This window comes from Apium graveolens, chromosome 3 (genome assembly GCF_009905375.1).
Source record: "Apium graveolens cultivar Ventura chromosome 3, ASM990537v1, whole genome shotgun sequence".
Classification (NCBI taxonomy): domain Eukaryota; kingdom Viridiplantae; phylum Streptophyta; class Magnoliopsida; order Apiales; family Apiaceae; genus Apium; species Apium graveolens.
The window spans coordinates 71,515,533-71,531,151 of NC_133649.1; the positions used below are offsets into that span (position 1 = coordinate 71,515,533).

The 15,619-nt window shown below is 39.1% G+C and overlaps 1 non-coding gene across 1 annotated transcript; it reads right to left on the bottom strand.

Annotated features, from left to right (window-relative positions):
- Positions 1-660: 660 nt before the first annotated feature.
- On the bottom strand, positions 661-767 carry LOC141715608 (small nucleolar RNA R71). The gene has a single exon (XR_012572364.1). It is a non-coding gene; the product is annotated as a small nucleolar RNA R71 (small nucleolar RNA).
- Positions 768-15,619: the final 14,852 nt, after the last annotated feature.

The window sequence follows — 15,619 nt, forward strand, 5'->3', positions numbered from 1 at the left end:
TGGCGCCGCTGCCGGGGACTCGGCGTATTTGTTTAGTTTATGTACTTACCATCATTGGTCATTAGGACTCAGTGATTAGGACGTAGTAGTTAATTACTCTTTTCGGTTGTGTTTCAGGTACTTTAGCAAACGTTTATGCAAACTCATTCTCGTGCTCACAAGAGGACCTTAGATACAGCTGAGGAGAAAGACGAAGTTCTTGATACACCGGAGAAGTTAGAATTTGAGGATTCGGATTCAGGAACTGAGCAGAAAGAACCAGTAAACATGGGAGATCATATTGTTCAAGCTGATCCAGCTCTTATGGATTTTTCTCGGCCTAAAATTGATGACATTCAGTCAAGCATCCTTCATCCGGCTATTCAAGCTAACACCTTTGAAATCAAGCCGGGCACTATTCAGATGGTGCAGAATTCTGTTTCTTTTGGAGGAGCGGCAACTGAAGACCCCAACATGCACATAAGGAATTTTGTCGAGATCTGCAGCACTTTTAAGTATAATGGCGTGACTGATGAGGCTATCAAGTTGAGGCTTTTCCCATTCTCACTGAGGGATAAGGCTAAAGACTGGTTACATTCTGAACCAGCTGGGTCAATCACTACGTGGCAAGATCTTGCGCAAAAGTTTCTGGTGAAGTTTTATCCAATGGCAAAGACTGCTGCTATGAGGAGTGCTCTTACTCAGTTTGTGCAGCAACCTACAGAATCTATGTGCGAGGCTTGGGAACGCTACAAGGAAATGTTGAGAAAATGTCCACATCATGGAATGCCGGATTGGATGGTAATCACTGGTTTTTATAATGGTTTGGGGGCCCAATCTCGGCCCATGCTCGATGCAGCAGCTGGAGGCGCCTTATGGGCTAAAAGCTATACTGAGGCGTACAATCTTATTGAGATGATGGTTGCGAATGAGCATCAAAACCCAACTCAGAGGATGACATCAGGCAAGGTAGCAGGTATTCTGGAAGTTGATGCAGCCACCGCTATTGCAGCCCAGCTCCAAGCGCTATCAATGAAGGTTGATTCTTTGGCTACGTATGGAGTTAATCAAATAGCTATGGTTTGTGAGCTTTGTGCAGGTTCTCATGCTACGGATCAGTGTTCTCTTGTCAACGAATCTGTTCAGTATGTGAATAATTATCAGCGACAACAGCAGTCTGTGCCAGCGACCTATCATCCTAACAACAGAAATCATCCAAATTTCAGCTGGGGAAATAATCAGAATGCTATTCAGCCACCATATCAGCAAGGAGTGAGTAAACAGTTTAACCCACCTGGATTCCAGCAACCACAGCAGTATGCTACAAGGCAATCATATCCTCAACAGGGAAGTGCAGCTGCACCTACTAGTGCTGATTTTGAGGAACTTAAGCTGTTGTGCAAGAGTCAGGCGGTTTCTATCAAGACCTTGGAAAATCAAATCGGTCAATTAGCCAATGCAGTGCTCAATCGTCAACCTGGCACTCTTCCCAGTGACACGGAAGTACCAGGCAGGAAGGAAGCTAAAGAGCAAGTCAAGGCTATTACCTTAAGGTCTGGAAAAGTAGCTGATGCTGAAAAGGCAAAAGAAGTCGAAGCTGAAGTTAGAGATGAAGAATCTAAGCAAAGGGAGAAAGCGGCAGAACCAAGGAAGACTACTGTTGAACACACTCTTCCTGAGGCTAATACAAGGGAGAAACAGCTCTATCCTCCACCATCTTTTCCTAAGAGATTGCAGCAACAAAAGCTGGATAGACAGTTCGGGAAGTTTCTGGAGGTGTTCAAGAAACTTCACATCAATATACCTTTCGCTGAGGCTCTGGAACAAATGCCTAGTTATGCGAAGTTTATGAAGACTATTCTTTCAAGGAAGGTGAAACTGGATGACCTTGAAACCGTTGCTCTCACGGAAGAATGCAGCGCGGTTCTGCAACAAAAGTTACCACCAAAACTGAAAGATCCAGGAAGCTTCACCATTCCTTGCACCATTGGCAATCTAACTTTTGACAAGTGCCTTTGTGATTTGGGAGCAAGCATTAATCTAATGCCGTTGTCGATTTTTAAAAAGCTGGACCTGCCTGATCCAAATCCCACATACATGTCGCTACAATTGGCGGACCGTTCCATTACTTACCCAAGGGGCATAGTTGAGGATGTGCTCGTCAAGGTGGATAAGCTCTTCTTTCCTGCTGATTTTGTTATTCTGGATTTTGAGGAAGATAAAAAGATTCCCATAATCTTGGGGAGGCCTTTCTTGGCGACTGGCTGTACCTTGATAGATGTGTAAAAAGGGGAACTTACTATGCGGGTTCAAGATCAGGATGTGACCTTCAACGTATTCAAGGTAATGAAATTCCCTACAGAAGATGAGGAGTGCTTAAAAGTGGATGTGATTGATTCTGCGGTTACTTCGGAACTCGATCACATGCTAATGTCTGATGCATTGGAAAAGGCCTTAGTGGGGGAATTTGACAGTGATGATGAAGATAGCAACGAGCAATTACAATATCTGAACGCTTCTCCCTGGAAGCGAAAGCTAGATATACCATTTGAATCTCTTGGTACTTCTGACCTCAAGAACGCTGAAGGGAAGCTCAAACCATCAATAGAGGAAGCTCCTACCTTAGAGCTCAAACCATTACCTGAACACTTGAGGTATGCCTTTTTAGGTGATTCATCTACGTTACCTGTTATTATTTCAGCTGACCTTTCAGGTAGTGAGGAAGACAAGCTCTTAAGGATTTTGAGAGAATTCAAATCGGCTATAGGATGGACTATAGCAGACATCAAGGGGATAAGTCCTTCATATTGTATGCATAAAATTCTGTTAGAGGAAGGTAGTAAGCCAACTGTGGAACAGCAGCGAAGACTGAACCCGATCATGAAGGAGGTGGTGAAGAAAGAAATTCTGAAATGGCTAGATGCAGGCATCATTTATCCTATTTCTGACAGCTCGTGGGTGAGCCCTGTACAATGTGTTCCTAAGAAGGGAGGTATCACTGTGGTCGCAAATGAAAAGAATGAGCTCATCCCTACTCGAACAGTTACAGGATGGAGAGTATGCATGGATTATAGAAAATTGAACAAAGCCACAAGAAAGGATCACTTCCCTCTCCCATTCATTGATCAAATGCTTGACAGATTGGCGGGACATGAGTATTTTTGTCTTCTGGATGGGTATTCTGGGTATAATCAGATTTGTATTGCACCAGAGGATCAGGAAAAGACTACCTTCACTTGTCCATTTGGCACATTTGCTTTTCGAAGAGTTTCGTTTGGGTTATGTGGCGCCCCGGCCACCTTTCAGAGATGTATGATGGCTATATTCTCTGACATGATTGGAAATAACGTCGAAGTGTTCATGGATGACTTCTCCGTCTTTGGACACTCATATGATGAATGCTTGAATAATCTGCGCGCCGTACTCAAAAGATGCGTGGAAACTAATTTGGTGCTTAATTGGGAGAAATGTCATTTTATGGTGCGTGAAGGCATTATCCTTGGGCATAAGGTCTCTAGCAAAGGTCTGGAGGTGGACAAGGCCAAGGTGGGAGTCATTGAAAATCTTCCCCCACCTAATTCAGTGAAAGGAATCCGTAGTTTTCTCGGTCATGCGGGTTTTTATCGGCAATTCATCAAGGACTTTTCAAAGATATCTAAGCCGTTGTGCAATTTACTTGAGAAAGATGTGCCTTTCAAATTTGATGATGAATGTTTGGCAGCATTCGAGACTCTCAAGGAGAGTTTGATCACGGCACCAGTTATTACAGCACCAGATTCGACAAAACCGTTTGAGATGATTGTGATGCGAGTGACTATGCGGTAGGTGCAGTTCTGGGACAACGCAAGAAAAATCTCTTCCATGTGGTCTACTATGCGAGTAAGACTTTAAATGGGGCCCAATTGAACTACACCACTACTGAGAAGGAGCTTTTGGCTATAGTCTTTGGCTTTGAGAAATTTCGATCTTATCTGCTTGGTACGAAAGTGACAGTATTCACGGATCATGCAGCTATTTGCTATCTGGTTTCTAAGAAAGATTCGAAGCCGAGACTCATTCGTTGGGTGCTTTTACTTCAAGAATTTGAGTTAGAGATCAAAGATAGAAAAGGTACCGAGAATCAAGTAGCTGACCATCTCTCTAGGTTGGAGAATCCCGATTCTACTTCACAAGATAGGACGTTAATCAATGAATCTTTTCCGGATGAGCAGTTGTTTGCAATTCAGGAGGAAGAACCATGGTTTGCAGATATTGTAAACTATCTTGTCAGCAATATAATGCCTCCTAATTTGACATCCGCGCAAAAGAAGAAGTTTCTGCATGAGGTGAAGTGGTATATGTGGGATGAACCATATTTGTTTAGACAGGGAGCTGACCATATCATCAGGAGATGTATCCCGTTCTGTGAGACGGAGGGGATATTACGAAACTGCCATTCCACGGTTTATGGTGGACACTATGGAGGTGAGAAAACGGCAGCTCGTGTTCTGCAAGCAGGTTTTTTCTGGCCCACCTTGTTTAAGGATGCTCATCAGTTTGTTTTAAGGTGTGATCGTTGCCAAAGAGTGGGAAATTTGTCAAGGAAGGATGAGATGCCATTAAATGTGATGCTTGAAGTCGAGGTCTTTGATGTATGGGGAATCGATTTCATGGGGCCTTTTATCTCATCTTGCAATAATCAGTACATCTTGCTGGCAGTCGATTATGTCTCAAAATGGGTCGAAGTTAAAGCTTTACCGACAAATGATGCAAAGGCAGTGCTAAATTTTCTTCATAAGCAAATTTTCACAAGGTTTGGAACACCTCGGGTAATCATAAGTGATGAAGGATCGTATTTTTGCAACCGTAAGTTCACTTCTATGATGCAGCGTTATAATGTGAATCATCGAGCAGCTACTGCCTATCATCCGCAAACAAATGGTCAAGCGGAAGTGTCTAACAGAGAGATAAAGCGCATTCTAGAGAAGGTTGTTTGTCCGTCAAGGAAGGATTGGTCTTTAAAGCTCGATGAAGCTGTTTGGGCTTACAGAACAACATACAAAACTCCACTTGGGATGTCACCGTTTCAGTTGGTGTACGGTAAGGGATGTCATCTACCGGCGGAGCTTGAGCATAAGGCCTACTGGGCATTGAAGAAATTGAACCTGGATTTAGATGCAGCTGGTAAGAAAAGAATGCTTCAGCTTAATGAACTTGATGAATTTCGACTTCAAGCGTACGAGAATAACAAAATGTATAAGGAAAATGTGAAGAGGTGGCACGATAGGAAGCTACATCCTAAGTTGTTTGTGCCAGGGCAACAAGTTCTGTTATTCAACTCTCGGCTCCGACTTTTTTCTGGGAAGTTGAAATCAAGGTGGTCTGGACCTTTTATTGTCAAAACTGTGTTTCCACATGGAGCGGTGGAAATTTTTGAGAATGATTCGGACCAAGCATTCAAGGTTAACGGTCAGCGGTTGAAGCACTACTATGGGGACATGGCAAACCGAGAGGTGGTTAGTGCCATTTTGTTGACTACGTGAGAAAGGTACGGAACGTCAAGCTAATGACGAAAAAGAAGCGCTGCGTGGGAGGCAACCCATGAATTGTTGTTACAGGAACCCTTAGAAGTTAATAACCTATCCAAAAACACAAAAAAATCAGAAAACAGGGGCTGAAAAAAAAAATTCCAGAGACCCTCTGCGCGCCCGCGCAGCTATGCTGAGCGGCCGCGCAGCTTGCTGCGCGCCCGCGCAGAAATGCTGAGCGGCCGCGCAGGGGTCGAGTTCCAGAAAATTTTTTACAGTTCAGAAAAAAAAAATCATATAAGATATTGGTTGTGTGATGACATCACCGTCGCTGCGTGTGATGATTGCATGATATCTAGTATTGGTTGTGCGTATTCATCTTATGTGCGTCACGAATATATAAGATAGGGTGTTAATCTCTTGTGAAGCGACAGTGGGTCTTGAGATTTAGAACTTGCCATGCTAGCATAGGTTCATGTACGTTGTGCATGATTAGTGGGTAACTCTAACAGTTTTATTTGCCCTATGTAATCAAAAGGAATAACTTGTGCTTAAATCGTTGTGTTGTCAATTTCTGTAGATATATAGGAACTCAACATAATTGATGACTATTCAACTTCTATCTTAATTGTGGATGTTTGGTAGAATGGTATTAGTACAATGAAAGTTGGCTTTTATCAGTTTCGTGTTATTCGATTAATATCATCACTGTCACATGCTAAAGGTAATAATTATGGCTATAGAAGGAAGTAATAATGAAGTTGTGATCTCATGAGTGTTTTATTATTGATAAAGTGAAGTGTTAGTTAAGTGGTTAATTAAGTAGTTAATTATAGTTAATATTTAATCAACAATTTTAAGTGTTATTATCTTAATATTGAGAAGTAATCATACATTGGTGAGTGAGTTAAATTAGACAATAAATTAGTTTGAGTCTCTGAGGGAACGAACTATAAAGTATTCTATATTACTTGCGAACGCGTATACTTGCGTGAATATTAGTGCGTGATTTCGCCTTAACAAAGATGGGAAAATTTAGCTCAGGAATTGGCAAACTATCCCAGTCTACTGGCTCATCCCAGTCTACTTCTTCTTTTCTGTTGTGGTTCATCTTGCACTTTTTGATCTTGAGGTTCAGCAATTACAAATGGTTGTGCAGAAATCTCAGTTGTGGTCTTCATAGCTTGAAGTTTGGCTAAGATAGCAGCTTGCTTCTTCTTTTGTTTGAGCTTCTTAGCATCCAGAGCAGCTTGCTTCTTTTCTTGCCTTATTCTTTTTTTAGCTTCCACAAACATAGGGTGTCCAGCCACCACACAAATTTCCTTACCATTTATGTAAATCTTGGTTAATCTTCTTTTGAGTGTTGAATCTGCTGGATCTTTATAAAATGCAATTGACCTAGACAACAGCTTCTTCTCATCTGGCCTTGGTGTCTCATACACAATATCTATAGAATTTTTGTCTGAGAACTTTGAGTAGTTCATTTTAGGCTTCATGATCAGATTTGCCTTTGGAGATTTGATACAAGATGTTTGGCCTTTTCAGATAATTCATACTTATTTCATTCACAGAAATATTCTTGACTTGAGAGTGATGAATGAATGTTTTGTCTGGCTTCTGAATTGGCCCAAACTTTTGTTGAATTTCTGCATCTATCTTTCTCCATTTTTCTTTTAAATCCTTCTCAGCTGCTGCTACATCAATCTTTAGCAGTTTGTCATCTGTGTTTAGTTTTGCTGCTGCCAGATTTATGATGTCAATGATGTCCATGGCTGGTGGCTTTGTGAAAGCAAGTTGGCACAATTACTTTGCTGACTTTGATGTTTAGGACTTTCTGCTCCCCCTCACTTCTTGAGCCCTCTTGACTAATTGGGATAATAGTGCTTTCTTTTTCCCTCTTTTTGTTATCAGCAAGTAGAGTAGAGGAAGAGGTTTGGGCTGCCACTAGCTTTTGAAGCAAGTCTGTTTGTTGTGCTTGATGTAGATGAATAGCTGTTAGAGAAGCTTCCATAGCAGTCATCCTTTTATCCAAGGAATCCACTTGAGTAGCAAGATCATAGTTCTTCCTTAGCTGTCTCTTAATATCAATCATTGTTGCTTCTGGAAGTTTATAAAAGAGATATGTCCTAAGTCCAATCATGTATGAGGATTTAGGAATAAATTTTATGTAATCTGTTTTGATTTCATTGATATTAATAAAAGACTTATTTTGTTTTTATTACGGGCTCTATCTATTTAAATGTTTAAATAATATATACCACAGTTTAGAGTAAAGCTTTTTATGGATTGTGATGAGATCATAATAATGAGACCTAAAAGATGATAACTCTAAACTTAAATAGTTCCTGGTCGTAGGATTACTAACTGGTAATTAATATTCCGCAAAGATCGGTACATACTATGCTTGCTTCATTATGAAGGATGTCTGTTCTCATAGACATTTGTGTGGTGACACTATAGCTAGTATGTAGGTGCTTATTATAGAATAAGTTCACTGAACATGACTCACACAGCTGAACAACTGATGGAGTTCACTCACGTATCAGCAGTTGTTCACATAGTGATAGTTGTACAAGTATCCTTAGACTTGAGGTCATCATAGTCATCTTGTGTACACTAAACTATGCTTTGGTTTAGTTCTTAGTCTCAAGGGACAATTATAAGGGCTCTACTGGGTATAGGAATTTATACACGAAGATAGTGTATGATCAATAAAGGATCTACCCCTTCCAGTGTAGGAAGAGAATGTTCAATGTTGATCCACTTATGTTAGTTCAGGAATCTCTAGTTAGAGTGAATGAAATTAGAAAGGAGTTTCTAATTTACATTAAATAGAACTAAGCATAGTGAATGGGAAAGCAAGTGATTAAATAAGATAGGCTTGACACAAGTTCCATGCCTTGTATTTAATCGTGACATTGTATGGTAGAAGGAATTAATTGTACGGTAACTACTCACTGAATAGGTTCTTGGTATTCTAAGCAGTGAATTCGTATTATCCGGATAGTCGCGATATGCTGAGAAGTATCCCTCACGATGTAGAATAAATACGATTAATTAATTAATCATATTTAATGAATTAGAGAATTTATATAAATAATGATAAAATAGTTTTATTATTATTTATTTCTACTACCGGCTTAATATTGAACCTACAGGGTCACACCATAAAAGAGAATGATTTAATGGTGGAGGAATTAATTAATAATGGCTGATAATTATTTATTTATGAAATAATAATTAATTGGAAAATTTAATAATTGATTAAATGAGATTTAATTGATTATAAATTAATTAAGAAAAGGTTCTTAATATTATTAATTAAGAATTTAATTTTTGGAAATTAAATCAAGTGAGAGAATTATTTCTAAAGAGTTTTAAAAAAGGATTAATAATTAAAAGGTATTTTAATTATTAGTGAGAATAATAAAGGGTTAATAATAAAAATATTTTATGGGAAAATTTTCAGCTGAAAATTTTGTCTATAAATATACTATTATAAACCCTATTTTTGCCTCAACCAAAAAAAGATTTACAAAACCCTAATTCTCTTCATCTCCTCCTCCTTCATTACATCGTTTTCTTGGTGTATACCGGTGGAGTGCTTCACACTTGAGGAGCAGCTGCTAAGGATCTCCGTTCATCGTTCTTGGATCGCTATTAAAGACCTTCATATTTCCATTAACGTAAAACTTCTTAAGGTAAACATATTGAACTACGAATTAAATATTATTTTTTTCGCATGGATCCTGCGGAGGGTTTCGGTTTTTTTAAGATTAAACTTACGTTTTCGCTGCATTTATGTGCTAAAAACCCTTCAGTTTAGCATCCAATCTTTCAGAAATGTCCTTCTTCATTTGATTAACCTCATTTTTGATAGATGTGACATTCTGATTGTGTTGAAAGCCTTGGATTTGTTGTAACTGAACAGAAGCAAGATGTGCTTGTAGGAGCTTTTTGGTACTGGCATTTGTTATTAATTGAAGAGCAGATTGTGTTATTTCTAGAGAACTAACAATGAGATTTACAGAAGGGGGGTTGAATGTAAATCTCAAAACTTTTTCAAGTTTTGAGCAGTTTATAAAGACTGTGTGTTCAAGATGAACAAGTGTGTGAATTCCTTTAAGCTGATACAGACAGATATATATTCAAACACAAATGTAAAGAACACAATAAACCTTTAAAAACTTTTCTGGTGGATTTGTTGTTCCACCAGAGATGGTATTTCAGAAATTCTGTGATCTAAGAGTTTGATCACAGCTGCATCCTAGTACAAACTAGATAATTTTTCTCTCAAGATTTTTCTAAACAGCTCTGGAAAAATTCACATCTAATTACTAGCTACTACTTGGTTTTTATATTACCAAGTTTACAAGTGAAGACAAGGATATATAAAATAATAAAGTAAGATCTCCACTTGTTTCTTCTCCAGTTCACTCCAGTACTTTGTTGACTTAATGTCTCTTTATACTAGAGTAGAACGGCTGCTTTTTCTGATGTTCCTGAAATTAGGCTGCCACATTTCAGTTATCTCTGTTCACCCACGTGCCTCTGTTTGTAGGTACAACTACCACTTATCAACGGTTAATCAACAAAACATCCGTTGAAGCTTTCATCCGTTGATGCACTCATCCATTGAAGGATGTTATCCGTTGAAGCTTTAGAGACATCCGTTGAAGCTTAGCTTCTCATCCGTTGAAGGTCTTTAAGTCATCCGTTGATACCACTTCATTTATACAAAATTACAAGGCATGAAATATTTACAATTGGCCTTCCTATCTGCATATCTTCTAGTAGTCAACATGACTCATAGTTTCTCTCAACTTCTAAGAATTACATCTTAAATACAGAGACTGAAATATGCTACAACACTAGACTTATTTCTAAGTAAAGCTACACCATCAACGGATAGCCAAAGTGGTCTTATCCGTTGAGGCTACAGACACTGAATTTCTACTTAAGTGTTTTGTTAAACATATCATCAAACTAATGCACATATATTCCTAACAATCTCCCCCTATTTATGTCTATAAGAATTGTAGGCATAAATTCAGGGTTAACTTGATGATAACAAAACACTTAACAGATATATGAATTGAAACTAAGTAGAAATTTGAAAATGCTGCAAAAATGTATGTACTAGGAGGAAATTGAAGATTTACAGTATTTCCAAGGATACTCCTTTAGCCTGAGCAAATCATCTTTTTCTTCTTTGTTCCCTGGTTTTCTTTCCTAGCCCTTTGTCATTTTCCTCAATTTGGAGTTGGAGTTGTCTGAAGAATTCAGCTTCATCTTCAACACTGATATCCAACTTAGATTGCATTTCCTTGAGAGTTTCATTGCTGGCAATCTTGAGTTGGTCTTCAAGTCTGAAAAATCTTCTGACTCCTTTATCATCTCTAAATTCCATCAACCAATGAGGTGATTTGTGAATTGTAATTCCCCTTTCTTGAATGAGTAAAGTCCTGGGTAAAGCATTGGGCTCCCTCCAAGTTTTCCTTATATTGGCAATCTTGTTGAGAATTTCAGTCTTGGCAGTTCTGGTAAAGCCAGAATCCTTTTGTATAGCTGAAAAGACTCTAATCAAGGTAGAGTAGCCTTCATTCAGAATCCTGTGGAGAGGCCATGTTCTTTCCCCAGCTCCTTTGTATCTGAACACTAATCTCTCTGGTAGCTGTCTGTAAGCAGCTATTCCTCTTACATCCTCCAGCTCATCCAGATAGAGTTCAATGTCTGAAATTTCTTTTATGTCACAGATGTGAACATAATCATCTTTAGAAATGGATGGCTTAGGCTTAGGCTTTTGTTTTTGAGTGAATTTCTTAGAGGTTATGGGAGGTGTAGATTTGGGTTTTCTTTTCTGTTTCTTTGGTAGTGGAAGAGTGGTTAGAAAGGTAGGCAATTTGATGGTGTCCCAATCAATAGGTTCCTCTTTTGGAATGATTGGTTCACCATGGATGTTTATAGTGGGATTAGCAACAAGAGGTTCAGGTATGGAAGGTAGTGGTTTAGATATAGATTTGGTTAATTCAGTATTATCTTCACTCCTTCTATGTGCCTTGGCCTTTCTTCTGTTTCCCTTCTGCCATTCCTCTCTTTCTTCCATACTCTCACCAAATATACTCCCAAAAACCTCATCTAGGTTTGCAATCTTGTCTTCACCCCTGACTTCAATTCCTTTCTCTTCTTCAACTTGACTTGACTTTAGCTGTTGTTCAAGCTTTGCTTGTGCTCTTTTGTCAGCCTTTAGTTGCTTGACTTCTTCCTTCTTGGCTATTGAGAATTTGGGATGTCCTTGCATCACACATATGCTCTTTCCCTCTCTAGAGATAATAGCCCTATTTCTCCTTACAGCCTCATCCATGGTCTCTTTGAGATTAGCAATACTCCTACCTAAAAGCTTGTTCTCATCAGCTTTTGGAGGAGGAAAGTCCACTTCTTTTAAAGGATTCTTTGTAGAGTCCTTATTGGATCTTTTATTGGGCTTGAGAATTATAGCTTGTAGTTCTTTGGAAGAAGCTTCTCCATCCTTATGTCTCCCTACTGGCTTGAGCTCCATGTTGATTGGTTCAATCTTTGTGCTATATTTCACAGATGTTGATTTATCTTGTGTAGAGCCAAACAACAGTTGCAACCTTTCATCAATTCTCCTCCTTTGCTCTTTCACTTGAATTTCAGCTGCTGCTAGCTGAATCAAATCAATTCCATCAGGCTTTCCTTTGATTTGAATGATTGGAGAAGTAGTGATGGCAGGAACTAGCACTTTAGATATTTTGATTTTTGTAGATGGCTCTCCTTCCCCTTCCCTTTTACTCTCCCCCTTTTTGTTATCATCAAGGAGAGGGGTCAAGCCTTGTGCTTTTGCCAGCTGCATTAGGAGACTGGTTTGAGATTGTTGGTTGTGAAGAATGGTGGCCACAGAATCTTCAATAACTTGAACTCTGTCTTCCAACTTGGCCAGCCTTTTCTCAGTAACTGATTCCTTTTTCAATCTCAAAAGCAAGTCCTGCAATGTACCATAGGGCATGACTGAATCCAATTTTTCAGAACTGTAGGATTTCAAGTCAGCAATATCCTTCCTGAGATCATCCATACTCAGATTCTGCTTTACTTGCTGCAACTTCATGAGATGCAGTGAGTCCAGGTGAGCTTGAAGGATAGCCTTGATACTTGCATGTGAAGTGTTCTGAATGGCCTGTTGAATAGTGTTGATTTGTTTGACTAAGGAGACATTGAATTCCCCTGATCTATACTCCTTTGTCAAAGCCCATTCAGGTAGATTTGGAATTGAACTAGGGCCTTCATCTCCCCCTAAGTTCATGCTTCCATCAAAAGAAACAGAGTCATCATCATCAGAATTTACTCCAAATTCCTCAGATGGCTCACCAGCTGTAGAAGGCATCTTGTTAATAGCAACTTTATCCCTTTGAAGAGATTCTGTTGTGTGTACTAGATGTAGTGTCTTTTCTGCCTCCTCATTGCCCTGAGCAGCCAACATTTGATAGGCTGACACAGGATGAGTAAAAGTGTCAGCATCCAAGGAAATGTTATCAATTACAGCTGTGTAATGTTGCTGAAATTGTCTTTCCTTTTCAGCATCATCCATAATCATTGACTCACTAGCAATGGCTGGTTCCACCCTTATATCTACTGTACCTGCCTTTCTCTCTTTTTCTCTATTTTCTTGCATCAGGGGCTCCCCCTGGCTCACACAACTCACTCCCTCACCTTCACCTACTAAGGTGGTACTCCTCTCACTTACTTTTGCCATGCTGGAAGAAATAGCATGCATTTTTGAGCTCTCAATCTCTCCTTTTGCCTGGGAGCAACCCAGCCTCTCACTCAAATTTTCACTCCCTTCCCTCAATCCTAAGAGTGATTGCATAGTATTCATGTCTTCTACACTTGGAATTGATTCAGTTATGTGTGGAGAGACTATCAACGGATGTGGAATATCCGTTAAAGGTGAAACTGATGTTATCAACGGATAACTGCTGTTAAGCTTATCCGTTGAAGAGCAACCACTTGTCAACGGATGAGTGATATCCGTTGAAGAAGGAAAAGAAGTTGAAATTGAAAGTGATATAACTGTTGAATCTGTGTAGATTGATTTGAGATGTGGTGACACAGATCCTTCAATTATATCTGAAAGAATTTGCGGGTGATCCAACAAATCATCTAAGAGATGATGATCACCTGTATTTGAGTGGGGCTCCTCCCTGAGTTGTAAAGAGGGAGAATCAGGAATTGATGGGAATAACATATCCACATCCAGAGATGGTGATGAAGTGTTTGGTGATTGATGTGTGATTATTGTGAGAGAATGGGGCTGTGACTCCACATTTATTGGAGCCACATCAAACTGAGTTTGAGAAGGCATAGATACAGATGGATGTATCTGTGCAGTGTGTGCACCCTGTGTAGAAGATTGGGTTCTAGCCTTCTTTCTTCTAATAAAAGCTTTTGTTGGTGAGTGTTTGGCTTCAGTGTCCCTCCCTCGTTTGTTCTGTGTTCCTGGTTGGGAACTATTTTCAATAGTAACATCCTTTTGGGAGGATGCAACTAGGGATGTGCTAGATACCTTTTCAACCACCACAGCTTTTTGAGAAACTGTGGCTTGGCTAGCTTGGGAAGCACTTAACTCTCCTTCCTTATCCTGGGGGTTTCTTTGATGTTCACCCCTCCCCTCACCACTCACACCCTGTTCACTCCCCTCAGGGTTAATGGTTGGTGTTACAACTGTTGTCTTTTGAGAAACAACAGAGGTGGTTTTCTTTGTCTTTGATTTTGAAAGTTTAGTTTTGGTGACCTTGGTAGAAATCTGTTGGGGCATTGTCACAGATTTCATGGCCACACTAGAAGATAAAGAAATAGAGGGGTTGGAAGAAGTAGGAGTTGTAGAAGCAATTACCTCACCTACCTGAGGTGCATTCATGATTGGTAAATATACCAATGGCACACTGCTGTTGAGATCCATTCTCAATAAATCTGCAAGAACTCTTTTCTCTTGTGCCCAGCACTTGAGTTTATTATTCTCATTGATTATGACCAAACCTTCAGCAACATGGTTAGCCAATAACATAAAGAATCTAGCATAATAGATGTTATTAGGTCTATTAGCTTTGTTACCTAATCTAGTACCCAATTCTAGCATCACATAGTTGCTAAGGTTAAAATACCTATCAGAAACAAGCATATAGAGCATATTAACAAGAGATGAAGTTATGGCATCAAAATTACTAATTTTCCCAGAGAAAACCTTTATAAAGGCATCCCCAAGAAAACTCCATTCTTTCCTAAGGCCTTTTCTTCTAATACTCCCTAAACTAGCAGAGTTAAGAGAATAACGTATGGAATCTAACATGCTGGATACATCATTATCAGTGTGTGGTGTCATGGCATTGTTCTCAGGTAATTTAAAACATGCTTGTAAATCATCACAGTTAATACAGTGATTTTTACCTTTGAGAGTGAAGGAGATAGTCATATCTATGGAGTTGAACTCAGCAGTTGTCCAAATCTCCTCAACTACTTCACAGTAAATTGTTGGGGCTTCCAGCATTGCATAGCTAAGTTTACAGTTTTTGATGAAGTCCATCATTTTGTGATAGTCTGAATGGGCTTCATTCTTTTCTACCAAAGCTATGAAATTGTTCTTCTCATAGATGAACCCAGATTGAGACATAATTTTCACGACTGGTGCCATTGTTGTGAGTAGAAATTGCAGAGAATAACTTGAAGGTTTTGCAGAGAGAAAATGGTAAATGCTTGAAATTTTAAGAAAGCGTAAAGTAAAAATGAAAAATCAGAAGGGCTTATATGCTTTCAAAAAAAAATAATTAGTAAAATATTAATCAATAAGTATATGTAAGTGAATTTCAGCCGTTTAAGAATAAACTGTAAGTATTCTAACAACTATCTTTAAAACCAATACATACAGATGTATGTATGAGTATTAACGGTTAAGAAAATAGAATCAACGGCTGTGAAACACCTGAATCGACTGATGTGACATTTCAACGGATAAGGCAAATTGTCATCCGTTGAAAGGTACTTCAGTTTTATCCGTTGACGGATAAAAATTCCAGAAATGTATTTGTCTTTCAACGGATAATGAATATCCGTTGATAGAG